At 32.5% G+C, this 12,732-nt stretch overlaps 1 protein-coding gene across 8 annotated transcripts in view; it reads right to left on the reverse strand.

Annotated features, from left to right (window-relative positions):
* LOC129807231 (disintegrin and metalloproteinase domain-containing protein 33) overlaps positions 1-12,732 on the reverse strand; it is a 595,021-nt gene that overhangs the window by 457,651 nt on the left and 124,638 nt on the right. The gene's annotated exons all lie outside the window — the stretch shown is intronic.

Raw genomic sequence — 12,732 nt, forward strand, 5'->3', positions numbered from 1 at the left:
GTAAAATACAATATTTTAAGAATTGTAATTTCAAGATTTTACGTATGACTCTAAACTAAAATTTTAGTCTTACTTACGAATCAGTTTTAGTACCTTTTTATGGGGTTTAAACATAAGCTAGAAAGATATTTTAAGTGTATGAGCACACAAAGCCACGAGAATCAACTTGAAAGAATTTATCTATTTAATTTGGTGAAAAATGTTGTAACTAACTTAAGGGACTACGTAGAATTGAAGTTGGACCTGTTCGACTAGGAACACTTATTGGTAATTTCGTCAGAATATTTATTAAAATTTATTAAAAAAATTTAATAAGTGTACAAATTTCGTATCCAAAATTTTACAAAATAGGGTGCTAAGGTTCTGATACGGGTTCGTAAAGCGTAAATAGGTCTTCGATCGTAGATCTTGCAATTTTCAGACAAAAAAAATTTTATGTAAAAGAGTACAACATGTCAAGAATATTTTCTAAATTTTTAATTCATTCGGAATAAAATTCTCGAAGGTAGAGTATTGACAATAATGCTCTCGCTCAAAATTAAGTTTTCGAAATCAGTATGCATTTTACTGGCCGTGAAACAGGAAGCAGATATATAATCCACTTTTTTTCAACTTGTGACAATGCTAGAGATCAAATAGTAAGAGATATCGACTCTGGATCTTCGACGACCACCCCAATAAGTCAACATTATCTAGGACAGTTTTCTCCCTCAGCTCCTCCTTCCCCACCAAAACCATGTTCTTTTTTAATTTATTTCGAAAACAGTTTTCAGAATTCTTTTACATTTTCGAATAAGTTTTGGGGTAGTCAAGGTGAATATTTCGTCCTTAGACACCTGTGCTCGAAAAACATTTCCATATCGAGTTTTCGAAAGTCAAAGTTTAACCACTTTGGAGGGTTTATTTTTGAAACAATTTGCTTAAATTTAGAATTTTTTGAAATATCTTGAAAATTCCAATCTGGTTGCATCGGGCTTTACCGGTAATGTACCCGTAAATCATATACCTTGCTCGGGTTTACTTCTTTAGTCGTCCGTATGGTTGTTATTGATATTAAAATATTCGAAAATGTGCTTTTCTTAAGCATTTTTTTCATTTAGGAATTGTTGTTTTTAATTTGCGAATCAATATAATCGGTAGTTAAAGGGCATGAACTCAAAATGAATCCGAATAGATAATACACGGAGAGCTCTTTCTCGTGAGTTTGAGCACTCCGCAAAGCTGGAAAGCTTTGCCATATTCTTCCTTAAAGTTCATTCCTTAAAGTAAAGTTCTTAAAAAAAAAAATTGATGAGGAAAGGGAGAGAGAATGAGGGGCATGGTTATACGAAAATACAGTTGAATCATTTCTAATTACGGTTTTCAACGTTAAAGGTTTAAAAGGCTCTAGAGTGCGTACTTCTCATCCGAAAGCTATCATGTTTGGGGTCTTTGGAAATGTCTTGTAATTTTCGGTAAAAATGAACCGGTTCCAATCGGTTAGGAACCGGTAATAATTCGGATTGTAACTAATTTATTTTATTTATTTATTTACGGTGTTATCACACTAGAAAATTTCACATTGAAAAGTTGCTCATTAAAACTACTAGAACCACTCGAAATCGCTGATTTAGTCAGGACACATTGCTAGAATTGCTCAATGTCACGATGGCACACGGGTTGTCAGATGAGTGTTTTTGTTTTTGAAGCATTTCAGTCGTTTGAGTGAAAATGTGTGATTTTAGTGACGAAGAGGAAGTTATCCTCCTGTACACTGCTTTTGTGCCGTGCAAAAGGACCCGCCAAGCGAAAAGAAGGAGGGTGTGGGCGAGAGATTGGCTTTTAACGCGACCTTTACATGGTTTCGTTGAAAATCTTTATGACAACATCGCAAGTGGAGATTTTTTTGGAGACAATGATTTTCTCCGGATGACTTCGAAGGAATTTGAAGAGCATCTTCAAATCGTAGGGCCTTATCTACAAAAAAAAAGGCGATTTGTGACTCAATTTGTCGCAAACGGATTGAAAACCATCAGATCGGCTGCCTCTATTTTTGTATTCTCGACATATTTTGTAGTCCCAAATGACAGATTCTTGATGTATGGCTTCAATCAATTCCGCCACCATCTCATTTGACCACGAAATCCTAGAAGTTTATGAACGAATATAAAATGTAGATCGAACACATTTTTGTTTAGCTTTTTCTCACTTATCCTCTTCACCGATCTTTTTCAATGCCTTTTGCCCTTTCTCCATCTCGTTTACGATAAATTGGCACTACTTCAATTTCATCACTAATAAACTGGTGGGACAGTTGTGATGCAGAAATTACCCGAATGACTGCAATAAAGTAGTACCAGATGCAAATGTAATGAGCAAATTTTGCTCATTATTTGCTCATTATTTGCTCATTATTTGCTCATTAGTTATCAATCGTATTTATGCTATTTTAATCTATTTAAACCAATTTTTGTGACTCGAGTCTACTTTTTTATCACTAAATGAATCGATTTCTAAAAGTTCTTGAAGAAAATTGCACAATAGGGCATATATCAGCAACAATTGATGTGAATCAGATGAAAATTTTCATGTGAAATTCTCTAGTGTGATACCACGGTTACATTGACAATGTACAAAGCACACAGGGTTTAAGCAATTGTAGAAACGGTTAGCGTCCACCGCCGTCTTAGCGCTGGCGAACAATCTCCAGAGTCATACGGTGGAAATTCTCTGTTGCAGGTTGTTTAAACCTAAAATATAACTAAATTTTATCCATAATTCAATTATATTTCTTCTAAGGTATTTTTGGTAACAATCTGAGTGATTTATATATCGGTTCATATCTGTTGCGAACCGGTAATGAATCGATTATGAACCAATAAGTAATTTTTCTCCGAAAATCATTTTTATTACTCCGAAAAACTATTTTGTGGGATCTTTTCAATGATTTATGAAACGGAGCAAATCTGTTGAAAACCGTAAACGGTAAGTGATGTAAAAGTACTTTTGAGGTGTAACATTTAAACTTATGGGTTTGAGCAATTTCTAAAACCTAGGATCTGGAATGGTTTGCCACCCCTTTTCTACTGATATAATTCCACGGCAATAAATGATAGAAAATGATACGAAATTTCTTTTCGGGTACCAATAAACAAAATCAGTAAAATGTTAAAATGTTAAAATTAATTTTCATTATGAGAATTTAAAATTTTGTATTTTTTTAGCTTAAAATTTATTATATAGCAAATAGCTGGAGACTTGCAAAATTATCCTAGATTCCTTCAACTTTCTACTTTTCAATTACGTACAAACATAAGTGAAAAACGAACTTTTAGTAGTCAGGAAAAATTATTTTCTTTATGGGACACCGGTGTTCCAATCGTCCTTAAAGGGTTAAAGGGTTAATGTGTAGTGCTATCAGGGTGAAGTTTACATTTTTATTTTATAGTATAAACATGGAATTCGTTCTATTTTCGTAAAATGAGGTTAAAATAGGTTATTCAAAAAGTTTGGTAATTAAAGCAATTAAGGTTAAATTAATTAATTATTGTTGAATCTTTTCGCATAACGACCTCAGTATGTTAATGCCTTTTAACTATATAGTATGCAAATCTTATGGTTTAATATGAACCACACTTTCTTAGTGTTTAATTCTGTATTCAAAATTTTATTTTCAACAGCGTCATATTGCCCTAACATCATAATGTCTGAATTCTTGTGTCTCTAAATATGATAAAAGTGCCTTCCTTCTTCCGCGTTATTTTTTAATGTTGCTTGAGAATGGGAGAACTAATAAATATCTTCAATGTCAACGAGTAAGATTTTAGTTAATATTCTAGATACTGTCTTGGTCTAGTTTATCACGAAAAATCTCCCATTACTGTGACAATGTATCTAGGATGGTAAACAATGCTTGATGATTAAGTAGTGCTTAAATTTTCTGTTCGCTCCCTTTCAGCACAGTAATTTCCCACCCAGAATTGAGATCATAATTCTCATCTGTGTCTCACATAAAAGTAAGAATTCTTTATGGTATTTGAGGATGGAGAGGGTGCTTGAGATGGTAATTCATTATCATAAATTTAACACTTGACCACATCCTTATAGTTCCGAAGGCCAATAGAAAAATGTTCTTTGAAGCCACAAATTTGGGCGAAAAAAAAACTAGAAGAAGAATTGGGATACGCCTTTTATTGACCCGATTGCTGGTCCATGATAATAAATTTGTTAAAAAGGAGGAGGAAAAGGTCTCAATCGACAATTAACACATCCCAAGGATGGAAAAATGGACAGCAATTCATCAGAGAATTTTTCTGCAGAAACAAAATAGAGAGGCTTATTTTCAATATATATTGATTACTGAAGAATATTAACGAAGAACGAGAATTTTTTGTCTGAAACACCGGACAAACACTCAAATTTCCAGCGAAAAGGTGAGGTGGAAAAAGTCATCGGGAGATAAGAGCAATTCCATCTACAGTATCACATCCATATTTTCTTCAATATTTTATTTATGTCACAAATTGTACAGAATCAAACAAACATGTTTACCAATTCAGACGCATACGGAGTCCAATATGGATCAATTTTTGTCCACTACCTCTGTTGGCAACATCCATACAGCTACAGTGTAAATATGTATGATTCATTTATGTATCTTTACCCCGAACTAGTAGCATCCGAAGCCACTACTGTCACAATCTCTATTTGCAGGACAGATACTGGGTGAAAGTGGGAATTGCTGAAGATGGGGGTGGATAACTCATTTTGCCAGAGAAAATCGTTTGTTGTCCGCTATTTGATGGTGGCAAGAGAGACGCCTCGGGTGACATTCTATCGTTCTTCCACGATACGTTGAGCCATGTACAAGACATCGTCCAGAATGATTTTTTTGTCATTCACAGACAATGAACAACTTAAAGTTGACAATTTTTTGTGGACCAGTACTCAAGCAAAATTAAAGAATAATATCCTCAAGAAGTTTAAACTTGAGATACAACTTCCTCTAATTTGGGCACCTTTAAGCTTACCGCTTAAACTCAGATCGTATTTAAATAATTTTTTTAAATTTATTTGTAAAAATTTATATAATAGTTCAGATATATACAAAATTTATTTTCGGTTCCTTATTTACAATATATACATACATATGATTATTTTTTAATATCAATACTTCCAAAAAAAAAATTGTTTTTGTTTATATTGGTATGTTCAAAGATCTACAGTTTTTCTTATTTATGTACATCTTGTTTTTAGTTTTATTTTATATTTGTCGTGTCTTTATTTTATATCACTGTTATCTTTAAATTGTTTTATAAACCCACCCACCCTTTGTATTTTAGTATGTTATAGCTGGGCCTTAGAGCTTTCCATCAATATCAAACTTAAGGTCCCCCGACCCCCCTGACCCGAGCTATAAGGGTCCAAAAAAAATTTCTTAAAATGGCCATAACTCCGGTTCTAATTGTCAGAATTTAAAAAGTGAGGGCTTTTTGGAAAGCTTTTGTGAAATGCCACTTCTCCTTCTAACATCGCAAGTTCATAAAACCACCGCTAGGGGCGCTATTATTAAAAAGAAAATTTTTAAATCTTATAAGTTAAATAACTCAAAAATTCCATTGTGCATCGGGCTGAAATTTTAGTATGTTGTAGCCGTTGATTATACCTATCAAACAAAAAAAACCTTAAGTCGATCCATACCCCTGACCCGAGCTATAAGGGGTCAAAGTTCGAACATTGACCGGCCTCTATCTCCGGTTCTAATTAACATAGCGACCTAAATTTTACCTTTTTGGTTTCGTCTCGACGAGCACTTTCAGATGGAAGTTCAAAAAGTCACCACAGGTGGCGCTGTGATAGCGTCAAAATTCATCGAAATTCAAAGTCACTTTTCTCAAAAACGGCATTGTGCAAGTTAATGAAATTTTAGTATGTTGTAGTCCAGTCTAGGACGTTTCCAAAATGGTGCATATGCGCGCTGTGGTTTCAATAGAACCGGAGATATGAGGGGTCAAAGTTCACGAAATTCAAAAAATCATATCTCCGGTTCTATGTGACCGATTTTGATGAATGAGGGCTTAAACGAAAGATCTCACCAAATACTACAACTTTCTAGAATATTTGAACTTCGTGGGACCAACACCAGGGGCGCCACAGTCAAAAAACCAATTTCAATATCACATAACCTCAATTATCTCGACTGTGGCAGAACCGATTTTGATGATTACTTCAACATAATTGTAGAGCACATTTGTCTCTACATTTCGTCCATACATCATTTTCCACTCAGACTACGCTATCACTCCGATTTTGCCGTTTAAGTGTGAAAAAATTGATTTATCCAATAATAACGCTTTGAAATCACTCAGATGCCAATTTGACTGCCTCTACTCCACCAAGACACTTAAAATAGGGTTTTAAATGGAAAGTCCCACAAAATACAACAATTCTTTGAAATAGTTGAAGCTCAACAAATGACTACTTGGGGCACTCTGGATGAAAAAACGAGTTAAGAAACAAAAAACCTCGCTTATCTTGGCTTCTGAGTAATCGATAAGATCATGTTCTATGGGAAAATTATAGAGAACATTCTGGTCTACATTTCACCCATATAACACTTTTCTGTCAGTTCATCCAAATCCTCGATATTTTGGTTTAAATACAAAATTTGTATAATTTCACGAATTTGATTCAAGATAACTGAATGGCGTCTCCCAACTTCAGCTCCAAATCGAATTTGCATGCACTCCGAGTTAGCTCACGTTAAGAATCTCACCTACATAAGCCGGTTAGGATTATCTGTCCCTTTTAACATTTGTTTTTGTTTCTACTCTTCTGTAGAATTGACTCTTAAGGTACTTTTATATGTTTTAAGTCTGTAATTATACGTGTTATTAACAATTAAATTATTTATAATTTTATTATTTATAATATGAAATTTGTCTTTTGATTTTTTGATAATTTCGTCATTGAATTCTTTTAAAGTGCTTAAGTTACATAAGTCTAATAATTTTATATTACTAATAAACTTTTTGGTCTCGTTGTTAAATTTTTCATTTGTTGCCATACGAAGACATTTGTTTTGAATTGTTTCAAGTTTTTTCCAATTGGTTTTAGATACTGTTCCCCAAATGATACTACCGTATAGAAGTATAGGTCTTATAAACAATTTATAAATGTTCAATTTGTTTTTAGTATTTAACTTACTATCATACTTAATAAGTGAGAATATTTTGCTCATAGCAATTTTCGCTTTTTTAATTGTATTTTGAATATGTGTATTGAATTTTAGCTTATTATCAAAAATTATACCTAAGTATTTAATATTGTCACTCTGTTTGATTTCATGATTTTTAATTTTTAATTTGATGTTTCTTTTATATTTTATTTTAGTTGTAAAATTTACTAAGACAGTTTTTTCAAAATTAATATTGATTTTCCATTTATCATAATATTTTACAATTTCATTTAAATATTTTTGTAATCTTTTGTAATTTAATTCAATATCCTCATTTGAGGTGAAAATTGCAGTATCGTCTGCATAAACTGATAATTTACAATTGGTACTTTTAGGCATATCTGATACAAATATATTATAAAGTACTGGGGATAGTATAGCACCTTGTGGACATCCCGCGTTTATATATTTAGATTCTGATTTGTATTCACCGTCTTGTACAATTATTTGTCTGTTTTTTAGATAGCTATTTATAAGTTTTATAATATTTCCGTCAAAATTATAATCTATTAGTTTATACAAAAGTCCATTATGCCACATTTTATCAAATGCTTTTTGTATATCAAGAAATACACCTGTAGTAGTTTTGCGTTCATGTATGTTTCTTCTAATACTCTCTGATACATGTAAAAGAGCGTGATTTGTTGAGTGAGAGTTTCTAAAACCGAATTGTTCATCTTGCATTAAGTTGTTGTCTAAAATATGTGTGTTAATTTTTGTCAGAATTGTGTGTTCGATCACTTTACTAAGTGATGACAACAAACTGATGGGTCTGTGATTACATGCTAAGTGAGGATCTTTTCCTGGCTTGGGAAAGGAGATCACTTTTGCTATTTTCCAACATTTTGGAAAGTAGCCTAATGTATGTATTGCTGAAGCAATTTTAGACAACAATATAAGACTGTTTTTAGGTAGATTTTTTAACGCAATGTTTGTGATATTATCGAAACCAGGTGCTTTATGATTTTTTAAATATTTAATTATAAACTTTAGTTCTTTAGGCGTAATTGAAACATAAGATGGAGACTGTACATTGTTTATATAATTTTCAACTCTTCTATCAACTTCTTCGGAAAAATTGTCATTGTTCAGTGTATATTCGTTATGAACTTTCGCAAAGTGATTGACTAATAAATTGGCTTTATCTTGAGGATCATATATAAAAGTGTCATTGTTCCTTAAAGGTGAAATTGGAGATTTACTTTTCGATATTTTCTTGGCAAATTTGAATACATCATTTGTGTTTGATTTGTAATTTTCTAATTTACTTTCCCACTTTTTATTATTATAGTTTTGAATTGATTCTTTTATTTTTCTACTGACTTTATTCATTATTTGTTTATCTTCTTGTCTTCCATACTTATTGAATCTTCGTCTTATTTTATTTCTATAATTAATTGCAGCTAATATAAAGCTTGGTAATTCGTTTTTAAATTCTTTCATTTTTGGTGTACTTTTATGCAAAGCTTCTTCAATTGTATTAGTCAAAATAGCAATATTTTCTTCGATTAAATCTTCAGAATTAATATTAACAAGATGATTTGTATTTTTTTGTAGTATGCTTCTATAAAGTTTCCAATTTGTTTTGCTATAATTTAATTTTTGAGAATGAGTTTCTATATCTTTCTTATTGAATAGGATATCTGCAATTACAGGAACATGATCGGAGTCTAGACCTATTTTTGAAATTGGTTTACTCATATTAACATTTTTTGCTAGAAAGTAGTCAATAATACTGGGTCTTTTTTTCTTAGTTATGGGAGAATACGTTGGTGTATCTGGATTGACTAATTTAATACGACTAGAATTGTTGTTCAAAAAGTCTTCAAGAATTTTACCATTATAATCAGTGCTGTGACACAACCATTTTTTATTCTTGGAGTTAAAATCTCCTCCAATGATAATCTTATCATTAGTTGAACAAAGATTAATAAGATCACGTGTGATAAGTTTGACACTAGGCCTTAAGTATATATTGAATACTGCACAGCTTTCATTGGACAGAAAAAATTTAATTCCAATAACATTTGACAAACTTTTAATTTTTGGTATGTTTATTCGTTTGTGTTTGATGTTTCTTTTTATGAAAATGGCATTTCCTCCTTTTTGACTTTCTACATTATCATTTCTATAGACTGTATAATTTTTGAAATATATTTTTTTACTAGGTTTTAAATTAGTTTCATTGATTAACGCAATGTCGATCTTGTTGGATTCTAGAAATAATTCAATTTCTTTTACTTTACTAATTATTCCATTGGAATTGAATGTCATGATTTTTAGGTTTCTTTTTTTGAGATCCATTATTTACAAACTTCGAATATGAACTCCATTAAGGAGCATTGTTTTTCAAAAGTGTTGTTAAGCTGCTTATATTTCGGAAGGAAGTCCTTCACTTTTTTCATTAACTCTATCATTGATAAACCAAAGAGAGAAGTTATTTCATTGTTGAGAAAACTTACTCCGTTACTTGTATCTTGTGTATTGCTGGTCGGTAAGTGTTGTTCGTTGGATATGACGTCTGCATAGGAGATTCCCTGTCGAATCTTCGCTGTGTCGATTGATTTTGGGACATTTCGTTGGCGAGGTGCCTCATCATGAGATGTTCTCAACTGACGCTGTTTTTGACGATTTTTTTCAATGAGATCCTTTCGTCGTTCAATATATGACTTAAATGCTGGACATTCTCTGTATGTTGCTGGATGATTTAGCTTACAATTAGCACAGGTAGGAGGTCTCTGCTTGTCAAGGTCACATTTCTCAGGTGAATGAGATTTTCCGCACTTTAGACATCTCAAAGGCATGTTACAGTTAGAGGCTCCGTGTCCCCATCTGGAACAGCGTCCACAGAAAGTAGCGGGATTGGCCCGCTTGTTGAATTTCTCCCAAATTACCATGTGGTGCAGAACAATTTTGATATTATTGATGACGTCATCGATGTTTGCCTCTCGTTTCAGATAGACGACAAAAACGCCTATCTTCTCTTTTATTGAAGTCTCATTGTCTCGTCTTGTGGTTTGCATTTGTTTCACATCCACTATTAAATTATGTTGCATCTGTAGATCATCCAATATCTCTTTGCACGACAGGTTTTTGTCCAAACCTTTGAGCACCATTTTTTTGCACAACTCATTTTTGGGTGTGTAAGTATAGAAATCAATATTGATCGAAGAGAGATATCTCTTGATATTCCCAAAATCTTCCTGTGTGTAAGTATACACATGTCTAGTGGTTGGATATGTTCTGAAAAGAACAGTTTTAGCCACGTTTTTCAACGTGTCATAAAATGCCTTGATATCGGGAATATCACTTTTCACAATGATTGGAGGAATTTTTTCACTTTGCGTGGAATCACTGCATATCATGTCCTGATCAATAGATGCTGGTGCATCTTCCACTGATCCACCATCATCGTCGTCTTGGAGAGCATCGTAGTTCGATTCTTTCAATTTTCTCTCGGTTACTTCTGGTACCCGAGATTTCTTTTTTGAGCTTCCACCAGCCATTTTGGGCCTAAGCCCACATGGGCCAGCAGAATTCACTCTTTTCACAGTCTTAATTTTAGGAATTTTCACTTTTATGCTTCACTCACTGTGGCGAAAAAATTCAAGAGATCGCGAATGTTTTTATTCAGTCTAATTTTTCATAAACTTTTTTACAGAAATAGTTGTTTTATTAGCACTCCACTTTTTCACGTCTGCTTGGTTTGACGATCCAAACCGGAATCCTAATAGTTCAGAATATTCTAATAACTCTTAATAAATTCCTATACATTTTTAATTTTTTAAATTTAATATAATATTAAATGAAATGGCAAAGCGTCTCGTGTTTAGCGAAATGCCCGAACTCGTGACTTATATAAGGCTAAAACATTTTTGGTAAGTTTTTTGGTAAAAGCGGAAAGCAAAAAATTCACTTGCTAGGGTAAAGTGATATAATTTGGAATTCGTTTTATAAGTTGGGCAATTCGCCGTGACAAGTTGGACATGGCTTTTTTCTTGATAAATACAGTACAAAATTTGTTTTTAAGCACAAGGAACCAAATTAAAAAAATTAAAGCATTAAAAATATACAAATAAAGACAAATCAAGACAAAAGGCCCTGCCCAAATTGTACCATTGTCCAACTTGTACCACTTTACCCTAAGTAAAACATCAAAATTGGTAAATAAAAAGGAAAAATTTGGTAAGTAAAAAAAAATCAAAAATGGCAATTAAAAAATTAAAATAAGTAAGTGAAAAAATCTAATTGCCAAGTACAAAATCAAAAATTGAAGTAAAAAAATTAAAAATAATAAGTAAAAAAATAAAAATGGTAAGTATAGAAATCAAAAATGGTAAGTAAAAAAATCAAAAATAGTAAGTAAAAAACCAAAAAGTACAAGTATATTTTATAACTTTCCAAAAATTTTCCTTTGCCCAGGAAATTTGCTTATGCCGAACGGTGAAACTAATAATTTCTCAAAACGCAGAAAATTTCACGAATAGTTTCCGAAAACATAGAATATTTTCCTTTGCCTCAGCAAGCGACACTGATAACATCCCAAAACATAGAAAGTTTTCCTTTGCCCCAAAGAGCGAAATTCATAAATTCGCGAAGCACGAAAATTTCCCTTTGCCCCAAAGAGCAGAACTAATAATTTCGCAATACATAGAAAATTTCCTTTTCCCCAAAGGGCAGAACTTGACACAGAGAATTTCCTTTTGCCCCAACAGGCGATACTGATAAATTCCAAAACACAGAAAATTTCCCTTTGTCTCAAAGGACAGAATTAATAACTTCCCAAAACATAGAAAATTTCCCTTTGCCCTAAACAGCAGAACTAATAACTTCCCAAAACATAGAAAAATTCCCTTTCCCCAAAGGGCTGAACTAATAATTTGCTAAAACACAGAAAATCTCCTTTTGACCCAAAGGGCACAATTTATAACTTCCCAAAACAGAGAAAATTTCCCTATGCCCCAAGGGACAGAATTAATAACTTCCCAAAACAGAAAATTTCCTTTTCCCCCAACAGGCGTTATTGATAAATTCATAAACAGAAAATTTTCCATTCTCCTAACAATGAAATATTTTCACATTTTTGATTTTTTTTACCTACCAATTTTGTTTTTTTTTTTACATACCATTTTAGATTTTCTTACTTACCATTTTTTAATTTTTTTACTAACAATTTTACCAAAATACTTACCTTATATAATAATAATAATAATGGTGGGACAACAATTCATAAATGAACTTATGTCTTCCCGTAAAGCGAGTTTTTAACATCCATTATTATTTTTTCTATACAGGGATGGGGTTGACTGACAGTCTTATGCCACGTGGAATTAAGTACAGTGAAGCTCACTGAATGTAATTCGAAAGCTTTTAACGCTCGAAAAATTCCTGGTGACCTAAAGGGGATTCGAACTAGGAAAACTTGCATCATAGAACGAGTGCTCTACCACTTGACCCATTGAGTGCCCTCGTGACTTAGATGCTATTACCTCAAAAGTACTATCGCATCATTTACG

Source organism: Phlebotomus papatasi, chromosome 3, assembly GCF_024763615.1.
Source record: "Phlebotomus papatasi isolate M1 chromosome 3, Ppap_2.1, whole genome shotgun sequence".
Classification (NCBI taxonomy): domain Eukaryota; kingdom Metazoa; phylum Arthropoda; class Insecta; order Diptera; family Psychodidae; genus Phlebotomus; species Phlebotomus papatasi.